Source organism: Pan troglodytes, chromosome 14 (genome assembly GCF_028858775.2).
Source record: "Pan troglodytes isolate AG18354 chromosome 14, NHGRI_mPanTro3-v2.0_pri, whole genome shotgun sequence".
Classification (NCBI taxonomy): Eukaryota; Metazoa; Chordata; class Mammalia; order Primates; family Hominidae; genus Pan; species Pan troglodytes.
In genome coordinates, this window is record NC_072412.2 from 13881961 (window position 1) to 13900512 (window position 18552).

Sequence of the window (18552 nt, forward strand, 5' to 3'; positions counted from 1 at the left end):
TGAGGCTAAGGCCTCACCTCGCCACGGGGTGGAAGGGAACGTCTCCGGATGCCAGGAGTCGCAAAGGGCCGACCATGATGATGAAACCCCAGGCAGAGTCGGGGGAAGCAGCACGGGATCCCAGCCTCAGGCCTGCACGGACGGTGTTGGTTGGGGTGAGTCTCCCCAAAAGTCGTGCCGCCGTCCGTGATCTCAAGGACGGGTCTTCCTGCGTGCCCCTGGGCTGCTCTCCTCTGCTGTATGACTGTGAGTGTGTGTGTGTGTGTGTGTGTGTGTGTGTGTGTGTAGGTGTCTGTGTATGTGTCTCCCATTCTCTCTTCTCTGTCTGTCTCTCAGTCTCTGTGTGTTTCCTTCCCACTATCTGTGGGTTTGTGCCAGCCGAAGTTGCGTCAGGGCTACCGGGTCGGTGGAGGATTGGGGATGATGCGAATTTTGTAGAAACCTCTTTGCTCCTCTGGTAGGCATTTGAAAACGTGGCTTGGGCAGGCACAGGCGGCCCCCCCAACCCCCGGGTCCCAGGTGTTCTTTGATATTCCTTGGCATTGATGGAAACGTCAGCCGTTTCCCCCTTCCACTGGCACATACCTGGACATGATGCTTTGTTTGGCCGTCACCCCGTATGCCTCCAGTGACACATATTAACACCAACTGCTGTGGGATTGGCCAGTGCCACGCGTGGTCACATGGTCACCCCCTAGGATTCGCCTCTGTTCCTCATTGCAGGTGTCCTGGAAAGCGTGGTCGGCTTTCCGGAACCCCAGGGCTTTTACAAGCCGGGCAGGCCACTGCTCTTTCAAAGGAGGAGGGAGGCAGAGGGCTGATGGATGAGTGAATTTGCAGCTGACACTAGGCCTTGAGACCTATGGGATCATGCTGGGCTGCAGCCAGGCCCTGCCGGCCTGACCAGATGCGGTGAGCCCATCCTGTCTCACTCGGAAAGGGCCAAAATCGGATCTCAACGGGAGTCCGGAGAACACAGCAGGCGTCCTGAAGCTCCCCCTCCTTCGGTGGAAATGGGCTCATGCAGCTCCTGAGGACAGGTCCCCTGGGGTTTTGGGCCTGGGACAGGACGAGACACCCGCGGCCCTCTCTCCCACGCCGCCCCAAACAGGTCCCAGGATCCAGCCGCTGCCGTGGCAGCAGGAGGAGCATCATGGCCGCCGCGCGGCGGTGGCGATATTTAAAGGGGACACAGCCTATCTGTCAGGAGTGGAGCGCGAATCGGCTCAGCCAATGCGCATGCGCGAGTCGCGAACCGTTTCTCCCGTCACAGTGGTTCCCAAGATTGTCGTAGAAACCAGGCCCCGAGGCTTGGCAGAGCAGGAGCCCTCCGTGGCAGTGCTTGGGTATCGAGGCTCTGAGGCTAAGGCCTCACCTCGCCACGGGGTGGAAGGGAACGTCTCCGGATGCCAGGAGTCGCAAAGGGCCGACCATGATGATGAAACCCCAGGCAGAGTCGGGGGAAGCAGCACGGGATCCCAGCCTCAGGCCTGCACGGACGGTGTTGGTTGGGGTGAGTCTCCCCAAAAGTCGTGCCGCCATCCGTGATCTCAAGGACGGGTCTTCCTGCGTGCCCCTGGGCTGCTCTCCTCTGCTGTATGACTGTGAGTGTGTGTGTGTGTGTGTGTGTAGGTGTCTGTGTATGTGTCTCCCATTCTCTCTTCTCTGTCTGTCTCTCAGTCTCTGTGTGTTTCCTTCCCACTATCTGTGGGTTTGTGCCAGCCGAAGTTGCGTCAGGGCTACCGGGTCGGTGGAGGATTGGGGATGATGCGAATTTTGCAGAACCCTCTTTGCTCCTCTGGTAGGCATTTGAAAACGTGGCTTGGGCAGGCACAGGCGGCCCCCCCAACCCCCGGGTCCCAGGTGTTCTTTGATATTCCTTGGCATTGATGGAAACGTCAGCCGTTTCCCCCTTCCACTGGCACATACCTGGACATGATGCTTTGTTTGGCCGTCACCCCGTATGCCTCCAGTGACACATATTAACACCAACTGCTGTGGGATTGGCCAGTGCCACGCGTGGTCACATGGTCACCCCCTCGGATTCGCCTCTGTTCCTCATTGCAGGTGTCCTGGAAAGCGCGGTCGGCTTTCCGGAACCCCAGGGCTTTTACAAGCCGGGCAGGCCACTGCTCTTTCAAAGGAGGAGGGAGGCAGAGGGCTGATGGATGAGTGAATTTGCAGCACACTAGGCCTTGAGACCTATGGGATCATTCTGTGCTGCAGCCAGGCCCTGCCGGCCTGACCAGATGCGGTGAGCCCATCCTGTCTCACTCGGAAAGGGCCAAAATCGGATCTCAACGGGAGTCCGGAGAACACAGCAGGCGTCCTGAAGCTCCCCCTCCTTCGGTGGAAATGGGCTCATGCAGCTCCTGAGGACAGGTCCCCTGGGGTTTTGGGCCTGGGACAGGACGAGACACCCGCGGCCCCCTCTCCTATGCCGCCGCAAAGAGGTCCCAGGATCCAGCCGCTGCCGTGGCAGCAGGAGGAGCATCATGGCAGCCGCGCGGCGGTGGCGATATTTAAAGGGGACTCAGCCTATCTGTCTGGAGTGGAGCGCGAATCGGCTCAGCCAATGCGCATGCGCGAGTCGCGAACCGTTTCTCTCATCACGGTGGTTCCAAGATTGTCGTAGAAACCAGGCCCCGAGGCTTGGCAGAGCAGGAGCCCTCCGTGGCAGTGCTTGGGTATCGAGACTCTGAGGCTAAGGCCTCACCTCGCCACGGGGTGGAAGGGAACGTCTCCGGATGCCAGGAGTCGCAAAGGGCCGACCATGATGATGAAACCCCAGGCAGAGTCGGGGGAAGCAGCACGGGATCCCAGCCTCAGGCCTGCACGGACGGTGTTGGTTGGGGTGAGTCTCCCCAAAAGTCGTGCCGCCGTCCGTGATCTCAAGGACGGGTCTTCCTGCGTGCCCCTGGGCTGCTCTCCTCTGCTGTATGACTGTGAGTGTGTGTGTGTGTGTGTGTGTGTGTGTGTAGGTGTCTGTGTATGTGTCTCCCATTCTCTCTTCTCTGTCTGTCTCTCAGTCTCTGTGTGTTTCCTTCCCACTATCTGTGGGTTTGTGCCAGCCGAAGTTGCGTCAGGGCTACCGGGTCGGTGGAGGATTGGGGATGATGCGAATTTTGCAGAACCCTCTTTGCTCCTCTGGTAGGCATTTGAAAACGTGGCTTGGGCAGGCACAGGCGGCCCCCCCAACCCCCGGGTCCCAGGTGTTCTTTGATATTCCTTGGCATTGATGGAAACGTCAGCCGTTTCCCCCTTCCACTGGCACATACCTGGACATGATGCTTTGTTTGGCCGTCACCCCGTATGCCTCCAGTGACACATATTAACACCAACTGCTGTGGGATTGGCCAGTGCCACGCGTGGTCACATGGTCACCCCCTCGGATTCGCCTCTGTTCCTCATTGCAGGTGTCCTGGAAAGCGCGGTCGGCTTTCCGGAACCCCAGGGCTTTTACAAGCCGGGCAGGCCACTGCTCTTTCAAAGGAGGAGGGAGGCAGAGGGCTGATGGATGAGTGAATTTGCAGCACACTAGGCCTTGAGACCTATGGGATCATTCTGTGCTGCAGCCAGGCCCTGCCGGCCTGACCAGATGCGGTGAGCCCATCCTGTCTCACTCGGAAAGGGCCAAAATCGGATCTCAACGGGAGTCCGGAGAACACAGCAGGCGTCCTGAAGCTCCCACTCCTTCGGTGGAAATGGGCTCATGCAGCTCCTGAGGACAGGCCCCCTGGGGTTTTGGGCCTGGGACAGGACGAGACACCCGCGGCCCCCTCTCCTATGCCGCCCCAAAGAGGTCCCAGGATCCAGCCGCTGCCGTGGCAGCAGGAGGAGCATCATGGCAGCCGCGCGGCGGTGGCGATATTTAAAGGGGACTCAGCCTATCTGTCTGGAGTGGAGCGCGAATCGGCTCAGCCAATGCGCATGCGCGAGTCGCGAACCGTTTCTCCCATCACGGTGGTTCCAAGATTGTCGTAGAAACCAGGCCCCGAGGCTTGGCAGAGCAGGAGCCCTCCGTGGCAGTGCTTGGGTATCGAGACTCTGAGGCTAAGGCCTCACCTCGCCACGGAGTGGAAGGGAACGTCTCCGGATGCCAGGAGTCGCAAAGGGCCGACCATGATGATGAAACCCCAGGCAGAGTCGGGGGAAGCAGCACGGGATCCCAGCCTCAGGCCTGCACGGACGGTGTTGGTTGGGGTGAGTCTCCCCAAAAGTCGTGCCGCCGTCCGTGATCTCAAGGACGGGTCTTCCTGCGTGCCCCTGGGCTGCTCTCCTCTGCTGTATGACTGTGAGTGTGTGTGTGTGTGTGTGTGTGTGTGTGTGTAGGTGTCTGTGTATGTGTCTCCCATTCTCTCTTCTCTGTCTGTCTCTCAGTCTCTGTGTGTTTCCTTCCCACTATCTGTGGGTTTGTGCCAGCCGAAGTTGCGTCAGGGCTACCGGGTCGGTGGAGGATTGGGGATGATGCGAATTTTGCAGAACCCTCTTTGCTCCTCTGGTAGGCATTTGAAAACGTGGCTTGGGCAGGCACAGGCGGCCCCCCCAACCCCCGGGTCCCAGGTGTTCTTTGATATTCCTTGGCATTGATGGAAACGTCAGCCGTTTCCCCCTTCCACTGGCACATACCTGGACATGATGCTTTGTTTGGCCGTCACCCCGTATGCCTCCAGTGACACATATTAACACCAACTGCTGTGGGATTGGCCAGTGCCACGCGTGGTCACATGGTCACCCCCTCGGATTCGCCTCTGTTCCTCATTGCAGGTGTCCTGGAAAGCGCGGTCGGCTTTCCGGAACCCCAGGGCTTTTACAAGCCGGGCAGGCCACTGCTCTTTCAAAGGAGGAGGGAGGCAGAGGGCTGATGGATGAGTGAATTTGCAGCTGACACTAGGCCTTGAGACCTATGGGATCATTCTGTGCTGCAGCCAGGCCCTGCCGGCCTGACCAGATGCGGTGAGCCCATCCTGTCTCACTCGGAAAGGGCCAAAATCGGATGTCAACGGGAGTCCGGAGAACACAGCAGGCGTCCTGAAGCTCCCCCTCCTTCGGTGGAAATGGGCTCATGCAGCTCCTGAGGACAGGTCCCCTGGGGTTTTGGGCCTGGGACAGGACGAGACACCCGTGGCCCCCTCTCCCACGCCGCCCCAAACAGGTCCCAGGATCCAGCCGCTGCCGTGGCAGCAGGAGGAGCATCATGGCCGCCGCGCGGCGGTGGCGATATTTAAAGGGGACACAGCCTATCTGTCAGGAGTGGAGCGCGAATCGGCTCAGCCAATGCGCATGCGCGAGTCGCGAACCGTTTCTCCCGTCACGGTGGTTCCCAAGATTGTCGTAGAAACCAGGCCCCGAGGCTTGGCAGAGCAGGAGCCCTCCGTGGCAGTGCTTGGGTATCGAGGCTCTGAGGCTAAGGCCTCACCTCGCCACGGGGTGGAAGGGAACGTCTCCGGATGCCAGGAGTCGCAAAGGGCCGACCATGATGATGAAACCCCAGGCAGAGTCGGGGGAAGCAGCACGGGATCCCAGCCTCAGGCCTGCACGGACGGTGTTGGTTGGGGTGAGTCTCCCCAAAAGTCGTGCCGCCGTCCGTGATCTCAAGGACGGGTCTTCCTGCGTGCCCCTGGGCTGCTCTCCTCTGCTGTATGACTGTGAGTGTGTGTGTGTGTGTGTGTGTGTGTGTGTAGGTGTCTGTGTATGTGTCTCCCATTCTCTCTTCTCTGTCTGTCTCTCAGTCTCTGTGTGTTTCCTTCCCACTATCTGTGGGTTTGTGCCAGCCGAAGTTGCGTCAGGGCTACCGGGTCGGTGGAGGATTGGGGATGATGCGAATTTTGTAGAAACCTCTTTGCTCCTCTGGTAGGCATTTGAAAACGTGGCTTGGGCAGGCACAGGCGGCCCCCCCAACCCCCGGGTCCCAGGTGTTCTTTGATATTCCTTGGCATTGATGGAAACGTCAGCCGTTTCCCCCTTCCACTGGCACATACCTGGACATGATGCTTTGTTTGGCCGTCACCCCGTATGCCTCCAGTGACACATATTAACACCAACTGCTGTGGGATTGGCCAGTGCCACGCGTGGTCACATGGTCACCCCCTAGGATTCGCCTCTGTTCCTCATTGCAGGTGTCCTGGAAAGCGTGGTCGGCTTTCCGGAACCCCAGGGCTTTTACAAGCCGGGCAGGCCACTGCTCTTTCAAAGGAGGAGGGAGGCAGAGGGCTGATGGATGAGTGAATTTGCAGCTGACACTAGGCCTTGAGACCTATGGGATCATGCTGGGCTGCAGCCAGGCCCTGCCAGCCTGACCAGATGCGGTGAGCCCATCCTGTCTCACTCGGAAAGGGCCAAAATCGGATCTCAACGGGAGTCCGGAGAACACAGCAGGCGTCCTGAAGCTCCCCCTCCTTCGGTGGAAATGGGCTCATGCAGCTCCTGAGGACAGGTCCCCTGGGGTTTTGGGCCTGGGACAGGACGAGACACCCGCGGCCCTCTCTCCCACGCCGCCCCAAACAGGTCCCAGGATCCAGCCGCTGCCGTGGCAGCAGGAGGAGCATCATGGCCGCCGCGCGGCGGTGGCGATATTTAAAGGGGACACAGCCTACCTGTCAGGAGTGGAGCGCGAATCGGCTCAGCCAATGCGCATGCGCGAGTCGCGAACCGTTTCTCCCGTCACAGTGGTTCCCAAGATTGTCGTAGAAACCAGGCCCCGAGGCTTGGCAGAGCAGGAGCCCTCCGTGGCAGTGCTTGGGTATCGAGGCTCTGAGGCTAAGGCCTCACCTCGCCACGGGGTGGAAGGGAACGTCTCCGGATGCCAGGAGTCGCAAAGGGCCGACCATGATGATGAAACCCCAGGCAGAGTCGGGGGAAGCAGCACGGGATCCCAGCCTCAGGCCTGCACGGACGGTGTTGGTTGGGGTGAGTCTCCCCAAAAGTCGTGCCGCCATCCGTGATCTCAAGGACGGGTCTTCCTGCGTGCCCCTGGGCTGCTCTCCTCTGCTGTATGACTGTGAGTGTGTGTGTGTGTGTGTGTGTGTGTAGGTGTCTGTGTATGTGTCTCCCATTCTCTCTTCTCTGTCTGTCTCTCAGTCTCTGTGTGTTTCCTTCCCACTATCTGTGGGTTTGTGCCAGCCGAAGTTGCGTCAGGGCTACCGGGTCGGTGGAGGATTGGGGATGATGCGAATTTTGCAGAACCCTCTTTGCTCCTCTGGTAGGCATTTGAAAACGTGGCTTGGGCAGGCACAGGCGGCCCCCCCAACCCCCGGGTCCCAGGTGTTCTTTGATATTCCTTGGCATTGATGGAAACGTCAGCCGTTTCCCCCTTCCACTGGCACATACCTGGACATGATGCTTTGTTTGGCCGTCACCCCGTATGCCTCCAGTGACACATATTAACACCAACTGCTGTGGGATTGGCCAGTGCCACGCGTGGTCACATGGTCACCCCCTCGGATTCGCCTCTGTTCCTCATTGCAGGTGTCCTGGAAAGCGCGGTCGGCTTTCCGGAACCCCAGGGCTTTTACAAGCCGGGCAGGCCACTGCTCTTTCAAAGGAGGAGGGAGGCAGAGGGCTGATGGATGAGTGAATTTGCAGCTGACACTAGGCCTTGAGACCTATGGGATCATTCTGGGCTGCAGCCAGGCCCTGCCGGCCTGACCAGATGCGGTGAGCCCATCCTGTCTCACTCGGAAAGGGCCAAAATCGGATCTCAACGGGAGTCCGGAGAACACAGCAGGCGTCCTGAAGCTCCCCCTCCTTCGGTGGAAATGGGCTCATGCAGCTCCTGAGGACAGGTCCCCTGGGGTTTTGGGCCTGGGACAGGACGAGACACCCGCGGCCCCCTCTCCCACGCCGCCCCAAACAGGTCCCAGGATCCAGCCGCTGCCGTGGCAGCAGGAGGAGCATCATGGCCGCCGCGCGGCGGTGGCGATATTTAAAGGGGACACAGCCTATCTGTCAGGAGTGGAGCGCGAATCGGCTCAGCCAATGCGCATGCGCGAGTCGCGAACCGTTTCTCCCGTCACAGTGGTTCCCAAGATTGTCGTAGAAACCAGGCCCCGAGGCTTGGCAGAGCAGCAGCCCTCCGTGGCAGTGCTTGGGTATCGAGGCTCTGAGGCTAAGGCCTCACCTAGCCACGGGGTGGAAGGGAACGTCTCCGGATGCCAGGAGTCGCAAAGGGCCGACCATGATGATGAAACCCCAGGCAGAGTCGGGGGAAGCAGCACGGGATCCCAGCCTCAGGCCTGCACGGACGGTGTTGGTTGGGGTGAGTCTCCCCAAAATTCGTGCCGCCGTCCGTGATCTCAAGGACGGGTCTTCCTGCGTGCCCCTGGGCTGCTCTCCTCTGCTGTATGACTGTGAGTGTGTGTGTGTGTGTGTGTGTGTGTGTGTGTGTAGGTGTCTGTGTATGTGTCTCCCATTCTCTCTTCTCTGTCTGTCTCTCAGTCTCTGTGTGTTTCCTTCCCACTATCTGTGGGTTTGTGCCAGCCGAAGTTGCGTCAGGGCTACCGGGTCGGTGGAGGATTGGGGATGATGCGAATTTTGCAGAACCCTCTTTGCTCCTCTGGTAGGCATTTGAAAACGTGGCTTGGGCAGGCACAGGCGGCCCCCCCAACCCCCGGGTCCCAGGTGTTCTTTGATATTCCTTGGCATTGATGGAAACGTCAGCCGTTTCCCCCTTCCACTGGCACATACCTGGACATGATGCTTTGTTTGGCCGTCACCCCGTATGCCTCCAGTGACACATATTAACACCAACTGCTGTGGGATTGGCCAGTGCCACGCGTGGTCACATGGTCACCCCCTCGGATTCGCCTCTGTTCCTCATTGCAGGTGTCCTGGAAAGCGCGGTCGGCTTTCCGGAACCCCAGGGCTTTTACAAGCCGGGCAGGCCACTGCTCTTTCAAAGGAGGAGGGAGGCAGAGGGCTGATGGATGAGTGAATTTGCAGCTGACACTAGGCCTTGAGACCTATGGGATCATTCTGGGCTGCAGCCAGGCCCTGCCGGCCTGACCAGATGCGGTGAGCCCATCCTGTCTCACTCGGAAAGGGCCAAAATCGGATCTCAACGGGAGTCCGGAGAACACAGCAGGCGTCCTGAAGCTCCCCCTCCTTCGGTGGAAATGGGCTCATGCAGCTCCTGAGGACAGGTCCCCTGGGGTTTTGGGCCTGGGACAGGACGAGACACCCGCGGCCCCCTCTCCCACGCCGCCCCAAACAGGTCCCAGGATCCAGCCGCTGCCGTGGCAGCAGGAGGAGCATCATGGCCGCCGCGTGGCGGTGGCGATATTTAAAGGGGACACAGCCTATCTGTCAGGAGTGGAGCGCGAATCGGCTCAGCCAATGCGCATGCGCGAGTCGCGAACCGTTTCTCCCGTCACAGTGGTTCCCAAGATTGTCGTAGAAACCAGGCCCCGAGGCTTGGCAGAGCAGCAGCCCTCCGTGGCAGTGCTTGGGTATCGAGGCTCTGAGGCTAAGGCCTCACCTAGCCACGGGGTGGAAGGGAACGTCTCCGGATGCCAGGAGTCGCAAAGGGCCGACCATGATGATGAAACCCCAGGCAGAGTCGGGGGAAGCAGCACGGGATCCCAGCCTCAGGCCTGCACGGACGGTGTTGGTTGGGGTGAGTCTCCCCAAAATTCGTGCCGCCGTCCGTGATCTCAAGGACGGGTCTTCCTGCGTGCCCCTGGGCTGCTCTCCTCTGCTGTATGACTGTGAGTGTGTGTGTGTGTGTGTGTGTGTGTGTGTGTGTAGGTGTCTGTGTATGTGTCTCCCATTCTCTCTTCTCTGTCTGTCTCTCAGTCTCTGTGTGTTTCCTTCCCACTATCTGTGGGTTTGTGCCAGCCGAAGTTGCGTCAGGGCTACCGGGTCGGTGGAGGATTGGGGATGATGCGAATTTTGCAGAACCCTCTTTGCTCCTCTGGTAGGCATTTGAAAACGTGGCTTGGGCAGGCACAGGCGGCCCCCCCAACCCCCGGGTCCCAGGTGTTCTTTGATATTCCTTGGCATTGATGGAAACGTCAGCCGTTTCCCCCTTCCACTGGCACATACCTGGACATGATGCTTTGTTTGGCCGTCACCCCGTATGCCTCCAGTGACACATATTAACACCAACTGCTGTGGGATTGGCCAGTGCCACGCGTGGTCACATGGTCACCCCCTCGGATTCGCCTCTGTTCCTCATTGCAGGTGTCCTGGAAAGCGCGGTCGGCTTTCCGGAACCCCAGGGCTTTTACAAGCCGGGCAGGCCACTGCTCTTTCAAAGGAGGAGGGAGGCAGAGGGCTGATGGATGAGTGAATTTGCAGCTGACACTAGGCCTTGAGACCTATGGGATCATTCTGTGCTGCAGCCAGGCCCTGCCGGCCTGACCAGATGCGGTGAGCCCATCCTGTCTCACTCGGAAAGGGCCAAAATCGGATGTCAACGGGAGTCCGGAGAACACAGCAGGCGTCCTGAAGCTCCCCCTCCTTCGGTGGAAATGGGCTCATGCAGCTCCTGAGGACAGGTCCCCTGGGGTTTTGGGCCTGGGACAGGACGAGACACCCGCGGCCCCCTCTCCCACGCCGCCCCAAACAGGTCCCAGGATCCAGCCGCTGCCGTGGCAGCAGGAGGAGCATCATGGCCGCCGCGCGGCGGTGGCGATATTTAAAGGGGACACAGCCTATCTGTCAGGAGTGGAGCGCGAATCGGCTCAGCCAATGCGCATGCGCGAGTCGCGAACCGTTTCTCCCGTCACGGTGGTTCCCAAGATTGTCGTAGAAACCAGGCCCCGAGGCTTGGCAGAGCAGGAGCCCTCCGTGGCAGTGCTTGGGTATCGAGGCTCTGAGGCTAAGGCCTCACCTCGCCACGGGGTGGAAGGGAACGTCTCCGGATGCCAGGAGTCGCAAAGGGCCGACCATGATGATGAAACCCCAGGCAGAGTCGGGGGAAGCAGCACGGGATCCCAGCCTCAGGCCTGCACGGACGGTGTTGGTTGGGGTGAGTCTCCCCAAAAGTCGTTCCGCCGTCCGTGATCTCAAGGACGGGTCTTCCTGCGTGCCCCTGGGCTGCTCTCCTCTGCTGTATGACTGTGAGTGTGTGTGTGTGTGTGTGTGTGTGTGTGTGTGTGTAGGTGTCTGTGTATGTGTCTCCCATTCTCTCTTCTCTGTCTGTCTCTCAGTCTCTGTGTGTTTCCTTCCCACTATCTGTGGGTTTGTGCCAGCCGAAGTTGCGTCAGGGCTACCGGGTCGGTGGAGGATTGGGGATGATGCGAATTTTGTAGAAACCTCTTTGCTCCTCTGGTAGGCATTTGAAAACGTGGCTTGGGCAGGCACAGGCGGCCCCCCCAACCCCCGGGTCCCAGGTGTTCTTTGATATTCCTTGGCATTGATGGAAACGTCAGCCGTTTCCCCCTTCCACTGGCACATACCTGGACATGATGCTTTGTTTGGCCGTCACCCCGTATGCCTCCAGTGACACATATTAACACCAACTGCTGTGGGATTGGCCAGTGCCACGCGTGGTCACATGGTCACCCCCTAGGATTCGCCTCTGTTCCTCATTGCAGGTGTCCTGGAAAGCGTGGTCGGCTTTCCGGAACCCCAGGGCTTTTACAAGCCGGGCAGGCCACTGCTCTTTCAAAGGAGGAGGGAGGCAGAGGGCTGATGGATGAGTGAATTTGCAGCTGACACTAGGCCTTGAGACCTATGGGATCATGCTGGGCTGCAGCCAGGCCCTGCCGGCCTGACCAGATGCGGTGAGCCCATCCTGTCTCACTCGGAAAGGGCCAAAATCGGATCTCAACGGGAGTCCGGAGAACACAGCAGGCGTCCTGAAGCTCCCCCTCCTTCGGTGGAAATGGGCTCATGCAGCTCCTGAGGACAGGTCCCCTGGGGTTTTGGGCCTGGGACAGGACGAGACACCCGCGGCCCTCTCTCCCACGCCGCCCCAAACAGGTCCCAGGATCCAGCCGCTGCCGTGGCAGCAGGAGGAGCATCATGGCCGCCGCGCGGCGGTGGCGATATTTAAAGGGGACACAGCCTATCTGTCAGGAGTGGAGCGCGAATCGGCTCAGCCAATGCGCATGCGCGAGTCGCGAACCGTTTCTCCCGTCACAGTGGTTCCCAAGATTGTCGTAGAAACCAGGCCCCGAGGCTTGGCAGAGCAGGAGCCCTCCGTGGCAGTGCTTGGGTATCGAGGCTCTGAGGCTAAGGCCTCACCTCGCCACGGGGTGGAAGGGAACGTCTCCGGATGCCAGGAGTCGCAAAGGGCCGACCATGATGATGAAACCCCAGGCAGAGTCGGGGGAAGCAGCACGGGATCCCAGCCTCAGGCCTGCACGGACGGTGTTGGTTGGGGTGAGTCTCCCCAAAAGTCGTGCCGCCATCCGTGATCTCAAGGACGGGTCTTCCTGCGTGCCCCTGGGCTGCTCTCCTCTGCTGTATGACTGTGAGTGTGTGTGTGTGTGTGTGTGTAGGTGTCTGTGTATGTGTCTCCCATTCTCTCTTCTCTGTCTGTCTCTCAGTCTCTGTGTGTTTCCTTCCCACTATCTGTGGGTTTGTGCCAGCCGAAGTTGCGTCAGGGCTACCGGGTCGGTGGAGGATTGGGGATGATGCGAATTTTGCAGAACCCTCTTTGCTCCTCTGGTAGGCATTTGAAAACGTGGCTTGGGCAGGCACAGGCGGCCCCCCCAACCCCCGGGTCCCAGGTGTTCTTTGATATTCCTTGGCATTGATGGAAACGTCAGCCGTTTCCCCCTTCCACTGGCACATACCTGGACATGATGCTTTGTTTGGCCGTCACCCCGTATGCCTCCAGTGACACATATTAACACCAACTGCTGTGGGATTGGCCAGTGCCACGCGTGGTCACATGGTCACCCCCTCGGATTCGCCTCTGTTCCTCATTGCAGGTGTCCTGCAAAGCGCGGTCGGCTTTCCGGAACCCCAGGGCTTTTACAAGCCGGGCAGGCCACTGCTCTTTCAAAGGAGGAGGGAGGCAGAGGGCTGATGGATGAGTGAATTTGCAGCACACTAGGCCTTGAGACCTATGGGATCATTCTGTGCTGCAGCCAGGCCCTGCCGGCCTGACCAGATGCGGTGAGCCCATCCTGTCTCACTCGGAAAGGGCCAAAATCGGATCTCAACGGGAGTCCGGAGAACACAGCAGGCGTCCTGAAGCTCCCCCTCCTTCGGTGGAAATGGGCTCATGCAGCTCCTGAGGACAGGTCCCCTGGGGTTTTGGGCCTGGGACAGGACGAGACACCCGCGGCCCCCTCTCCTATGCCGCCCCAAAGAGGTCCCAGGATCCAGCCGCTGCCGTGGCAGCAGGAGGAGCATCATGGCAGCCGCGCGGCGGTGGCGATATTTAAAGGGGACTCAGCCTATCTGTCTGGAGTGGAGCGCGAATCGGCTCAGCCAATGCGCATGCGCGAGTCGCGAACCGTTTCTCTCATCACGGTGGTTCCAAGATTGTCGTAGAAACCAGGCCCCGAGGCTTGGCAGAGCAGGAGCCCTCCGTGGCAGTGCTTGGGTATCGAGACTCTGAGGCTAAGGCCTCACATCGCCACGGGGTGGAAGGGAACGTCTCCGGATGCCAGGAGTCGCAAAGGGCCGACCATGATGATGAAACCCCAGGCAGAGTCGGGGGAAGCAGCACGGGATCCCAGCCTCAGGCCTGCACGGACGGTGTTGGTTGGGGTGAGTCTCCCCAAAAGTCGTGCCGCCGTCCGTGATCTCAAGGACGGGTCTTCCTGCGTGCCCCTGGGCTGCTCTCCTCTGCTGTATGACTGTGAGTGTGTGTGTGTGTGTGTGTGTGTGTGTAGGTGTCTGTGTATGTGTCTCCCATTCTCTCTTCTCTGTCTGTCTCTCAGTCTCTGTGTGTTTCCTTCCCACTATCTGTGGGTTTGTGCCAGCCGAAGTTGCGTCAGGGCTACCGGGTCGGTGGAGGATTGGGGATGATGCGAATTTTGCAGAACCCTCTTTGCTCCTCTGGTAGGCATTTGAAAACGTGGCTTGGGCAGGCACAGGCGGCCCCCCCAACCCCCGGGTCCCAGGTGTTCTTTGATATTCCTTGGCATTGATGGAAACGTCAGCCGTTTCCCCCTTCCACTGGCACATACCTGGACATGATGCTTTGTTTGGCCGTCACCCCGTATGCCTCCAGTGACACATATTAACACCAACTGCTGTGGGATTGGCCAGTGCCACGCGTGGTCACATGGTCACCCCCTCGGATTCGCCTCTGTTCCTCATTGCAGGTGTCCTGGAAAGCGCGGTCGGCTTTCCGGAACCCCAGGGCTTTTACAAGCCGGGCAGGCCACTGCTCTTTCAAAGGAGGAGGGAGGCAGAGGGCTGATGGATGAGTGAATTTGCAGCACACTAGGCCTTGAGACCTATGGGATCATTCTGTGCTGCAGCCAGGCCCTGCCGGCCTGACCAGATGCGGTGAGCCCATCCTGTCTCACTCGGAAAGGGCCAAAATCGGATCTCAACGGGAGTCCGGAGAACACAGCAGGCGTCCTGAAGCTCCCCCTCCTTCGGTGGAAATGGGCTCATGCAGCTCCTGAGGACAGGCCCCCTGGGGTTTTGGGCCTGGGACAGGACGAGACACCCGCGGCCCCCTCTCCTATGCCGCCCCAAAGAGGTCCCAGGATCCAGCCGCTGCCGTGGCAGCAGGAGGAGCATCATGGCAGCCGCGCGGCGGTGGCGATATTTAAAGGGGACTCAGCCTATCTGTCTGGAGTGGAGCGCGAATCGGCTCAGCCAATGCGCATGCGCGAGTCGCGAACCGTTTCTCCCATCACGGTGGTTCCAAGATTGTCGTAGAAACCAGGCCCCGAGGCTTGGCAGAGCAGGAGCCCTCCGTGGCAGTGCTTGGGTATCGAGACTCTGAGGCTAAGGCCTCACCTCGCCACGGGGTGGAAGGGAACGTCTCCGGATGCCAGGAGTCGCAAAGGGCCGACCATGATGATGAAACCCCAGGCAGAGTCGGGGGAAGCAGCACGGGATCCCAGCCTCAGGCCTGCACGGACGGTGTTGGTTGGGGTGAGTCTCCCCAAAAGTCGTGCCGCCGTCCGTGATCTCAAGGACGGGTCTTCCTGCGTGCCCCTGGGCTGCTCTCCTCTGCTGTATGACTGTGAGTGTGTGTGTGTGTGTGTGTGTGTGTGTGTAGGTGTCTGTGTATGTGTCTCCCATTCTCTCTTCTCTGTCTGTCTCTCAGTCTCTGTGTGTTTCCTTCCCACTATCTGTGGGTTTGTGCCAGCCGAAGTTGCGTCAGGGCTACCGGGTCGGTGGAGGATTGGGGATGATGCGAATTTTGCAGAACCCTCTTTGCTCCTCTGGTAGGCATTTGAAAACGTGGCTTGGGCAGGCACAGGCGGCCCCCCCAACCCCCGGGTCCCAGGTGTTCTTTGATATTCCTTGGCATTGATGGAAACGTCAGCCGTTTCCCCCTTCCACTGGCACATACCTGGACATGATGCTTTGTTTGGCCGTCACCCCGTATGCCTCAAGTGACACATATTAACACCAACTGCTGTGGGATTGGCCAGTGCCACGCGTGGTCACATGGTCACCCCCTCGGATTCGCCTCTGTTCCTCATTGCAGGTGTCCTGGAAAGCGCGGTCGGCTTTCCGGAACCCCAGGGCTTTTACAAGCCGGGCAGGCCACTGCTCTTTCAAAGGAGGAGGGAGGCAGAGGGCTGATGGATGAGTGAATTTGCAGCTGACACTAGGCCTTGAGACCTATGGGATCATTCTGTGCTGCAGCCAGGCCCTGCCGGCCTGACCAGATGCGGTGAGCCCATCCTGTCTCACTCGGAAAGGGCCAAAATCGGATCTCAACGGGAGTCCGGAGAACACAGCAGGCGTCCTGAAGCTCCCCCTCCTTCGGTGGAAATGGGCTCATGCAGCTCCTGAGGACAGGTCCCCTGGGGTTTTGGGCCTGGGACAGGACGAGACACCCGCGGCCCCCTCTCCTATGCCGCCCCAAAGAGGTCCCAGGATCCAGCCGCTGCCGTGGCAGCAGGAGGAGCATCATGGCAGCCGCGCGGCGGTGGCGATATTTAAAGGGGACTCAGCCTATCTGTCTGGAGTGGAGCGCGAATCGGCTCAGCCAATGCGCATGCGCGAGTCGCGAACCGTTTCTCCCATCACGGTGGTTCCAAGATTGTCGTAGAAACCAGGCCCCGAGGCTTGGCAGAGCAGGAGCCCTCCGTGGCAGTGCTTGGGTATCGAGACTCTGAGGCTAAGGCCTCACCTCGCCACGGGGTGGAAGGGAACGTCTCCGGATGCCAGGAGTCGCAAAGGGCCGACCATGATGATGAAACCCCAGGCAGAGTCGGGGGAAGCAGCACGGGATCCCAGCCTCAGGCCTGCACGGACGGTGTTGGTTGGGGTGAGTCTCCCCAAAAGTCGTGCCGCCGTCCGTGATCTCAAGGACGGGTCTTCCTGCGTGCCCCTGGGCTGCTCTCCTCTGCTGTATGACTGTGAGTGTGTGTGTGTGTGTGTGTGTGTGTAGGTGTCTGTGTATGTGTCTCCCATTCTCTCTTCTCTGTCTGTCTCTCAGTCTCTGTGTGTTTCCTTCCCACTATCTGTGGGTTTGTGCCAGCCGAAGTTGCGTCAGGGCTACCGGGTCGGTGGAGGATTGGGGATGATGCGAATTTTGCAGAACCCTCTTTGCTCCTCTGGTAGGCATTTGAAAACGTGGCTTGGGCAGGCACAGGCGGCCCCCCCAACCCCCGGGTCCCAGGTGTTCTTTGATATTCCTTGGCATTGATGGAAACGTCAGCCGTTTCCCCCTTCCACTGGCACATACCTGGACATGATGCTTTGTTTGGCCGTCACCCCGTATGCCTCCAGTGACACATATTAACACCAACTGCTGTGGGATTGGCCAGTGCCACGCGTGGTCACATGGTCACCCCCTCGGATTCGCCTCTGTTCCTCATTGCAGGTGTCCTGGAAAGCGCGGTCGGCTTTCCGGAACCCCAGGGCTTTTACAAGCCGGGCAGGCCACTGCTCTTTCAAAGGAGGAGGGAGGCAGAGGGCTGATGGATGAGTGAATTTGCAGCTGACACTAGGCCTTGAGACCTATGGGATCATTCTGTGCTGCAGCCAGGCCCTGCCGGCCTGACCAGATGCGGTGAGCCCATCCTGTCTCACTCGGAAAGGGCCAAAATCGGATCTCAACGGGAGTCCGGAGAACACAGCAGGCGTCCTGAAGCTCCCCCTCCTTCGGTGGAAGTGGGCTCATGCAGCTCCTGAGGACAGGTCCCCTGGGGTTTTGGGCCTGGGACAGGACGAGACACCCGCGGCCCCCTCTCCCACGCCGCCCCAAACAGGTCCCAGGATCCAGCCGCTGCCGTGGCAGCAGGAGGAGCATCATGGCCGCCGCGCGGCGGTGGCGATATTTAAAGGGGACACAGCCTATCTGTCAGGAGTGGAGCGCGAATCGGCTCAGCCAATGCGCATGCGCGAGTCGCGAACCGTTTCTCCCGTCACAGTGGTTCCCAAGATTGTCGTAGAAACCAGGCCCCGAGGCTTGGCAGAGCAGGAGCCCTCCGTGACAGTGCTTGGGTATCGAGGCTCTGAGGCTAAGGCCTCACCTCGCCACGGGGTGGAAGGGAACGTCTCCGGATGCCAGGAGTAGCAAAGGGCCGACCATGATGATGAAACCCCAGGCAGAGTCGGGGGAAGCAGCACGGGATCCCAGCCTCAGGCCTGCACGGACGGTGTTGGTTGGGGTGAGTCTCCCCAAAAGTCGTTCTGCCGTCCGTGATCTCAAGGACGGGTCTTCCTGCGTGCCCCTGGGCTGCTCTCCTCTGCTGTATGACTGTGAGTGTGTGTGTGTGTGTGTGTGTGTGTGTGTGTGTGTGTGTGTAGGTGTCTGTGTATGTGTCTCCCATTCTCCCTTCTCTGTCTGTCTCTCAGTCTCTGTGTGTTTCCTTCCCACTGTCTGTGGGTTTGTGCCAGCCGAAGTTGCGTCAGGGCTACCGGGTCGGTGGAGGATTGGGGATGATGCGAATTTTGCAGAACCCTCTTTGCTCCTCTGGTAGGCATTTGAAAACGTGGCTTGGGCAGGCACAGGCGGCCCCCCCAACCCCCGGGTCCCAGGTGTTCTTTGATATTCCTTGGCATTGATGGAAACGTCAGCTGTTTCCCCCTTCCACTGGCACATACCTGGACATGATGCTTTGTTTGGCCGTCACCCCGTATGCCTCCAGTGACACATATTAACACCAACTGCTGTGGGATTGGCCAGTGCCACGCGTGGTCACATGGTCACCCCCTCGGATTCGCCTCTGTTCCTCATTGCAGGTGTCCTGGAAAGCGCGGTCGGCTTTCCGGAACCCCAGGGCTTTTACAAGCCGGGCAGGCCACTGCTCTTTCAAAGGAGGAGGGAGGCAGAGGGCTGATGGATGAGTGAATTTGCAGCTGACACTAGGCCTTGAGACCTATGGGATCATTCTGGGCTGCAGCCAGGCCCTGCCGGCCTGACCAGATGCGGTGAGCCCATCCTGTCTCACTCGGAAAGGGCCAAAATCGGATGTCAACGGGAGTCCGGAGAACACAGCAGGCGTC